Source organism: Belonocnema kinseyi, chromosome 9, assembly GCF_010883055.1.
Source record: "Belonocnema kinseyi isolate 2016_QV_RU_SX_M_011 chromosome 9, B_treatae_v1, whole genome shotgun sequence".
NCBI classification, from domain to species: domain Eukaryota; kingdom Metazoa; phylum Arthropoda; class Insecta; order Hymenoptera; family Cynipidae; genus Belonocnema; species Belonocnema kinseyi.
The window spans coordinates 29874166-29875911 of record NC_046665.1 but is presented as its reverse complement, the minus strand read 5'-3'; the positions used below and the strand labels follow the sequence as shown (position 1 = coordinate 29875911).

The window sequence follows — 1746 nt, the reverse complement described above, 5'->3', positions numbered from 1 at the left end:
AAGGATAAGATTGTAAAAAATATATAGATGTAAACGGAAAGATTGTAAGGAATGGAAGTCATGTAAACCCTTAGGGGACACATTATGAATAAAGAAGAAGTGAAATAAAACAGTACGTGCACAAATCCATAATTCGTACGATTAAATTTATATTTATCAACAGGTTCGCCAATATTACATATGAGGGCACCGTTCCGTAAGTATAAATTAGCAATTATAAGTGATGCAAGAACGTATCCTGATTAATTTGGTCAATTACAACAAACATAGCGTAGAAAAAGATTGATTAATAAATTTTGCCGAAACAGTTTTTTATAAATTCTTCAACAGTACTATTTAATAGAATACTTATTATTTAGATTGATTCATTCGTAAGGAGCAGCATTAAACATAACAGAATAAAATATTGGACTGGGAAACTCGCTCGATTTATCCTTATGACTTTCTTTCGATAAAAATAACGTTCCTGTTTGGAAGCCGTACAAGATGATCGCAACAACTGTTTGCATTTTTCGAAAAATCGACAATCATTGGTTATATTTTGATAGGATGCGCATTTTTGTTTGATTCGGAAAAACTTTTTGAATAATATAAAAAACAGTGAAATTTTTGGAGAAACGAGACAATCGACAAAAGCTGCTCATAAAAAAAGAGTGGAAACGTATACAAATTTGTTATGGATAATTTTCGTATGAATAATTTTTGGATAGGACGCGTAGTTTTTTGTTTCTTCGTAAAAACTAACAATACTAAATAAAAATTTCAAATTTTGGAAGAATGTCACAAGAGCTGAAATAAAATTTTTACAAGCGTGAATAAAGCTCTCAGTAAATGAGAATAATATGGACAGCGGTTTTTGAAGCATAAATTATCATGCTTTGATACGATTACGTAAAAATTATATAAAGATTGAAGCCTATCGGCAATAAAAGTAGGTAGAGTCATTACACACATTATTGACGATATAGACTGATTTTTCAAATATTTGTTTTCATTCTTTTTTGCAAATTATACCAAGAAATTGATTCATGTAATTAAAATGTTATTGAGTCAAGTTTTGCGTAATTTTAGAGATTATAAGAGGTGATCATTATTTCGGGGTGATTTAGTGCGGTCTTTATCGAAAGACAGAAGCAAAAGTGCAATGAAATCAGAAATATGCCCCGTAAACATGAAGGGTGTGATCTACATGTTTTCGTAAGAAAATATACCTTTTTTCTCTCATCTGCGATTATTCGACAATAAATGCTGAAAAAAGATTCTACGCCAAGAATTGAAAATTGTTGAATAGGAAATGTATGGATTTGCAAGTTATTTTATTTCCAAGATTTAAACTTAAAGGGTATGCAATTCGCAGCCTTTTCTTGGGTGAGCCTTTTTCCAGAATTTGCATTTGAAAACTTTACAATCATAGAGATTCATAATTTTTATCCCTTTTTTCTTGAATCTTTGTCGCAAATACAACTTCTTGCTTCACAGTGAATGTGCTGTTGATCAGAATTGATTAACTATTTTGCTTCAAAATTCATATTTTGTGGTTTAATTTCTGAGTTTTCCATTCGAAATATAAAAATATTTTTCACAGATGCGGAGGAGCCTACTCTCTCTAAGTGCAATAGAATTACAATGTTAAATGACGAAATGTTATTATTATTATTATTATTATTATTATTACACCATTAAGCTATTTCCCTTTCGGGGTAGGCGTGACTCACTCGGCAGGGGAAAGGAGTAGTGTGTGGATGG

General features: G+C 30.8%; 1 protein-coding gene across 7 annotated transcripts in view; it reads right to left on the bottom strand.

The window, feature by feature from the left end:
* LOC117179470 overlaps positions 1-1746 on the bottom strand; it is a 352946-nt gene that overhangs the window by 147073 nt on the left and 204127 nt on the right. The gene's annotated exons all lie outside the window — the stretch shown is intronic.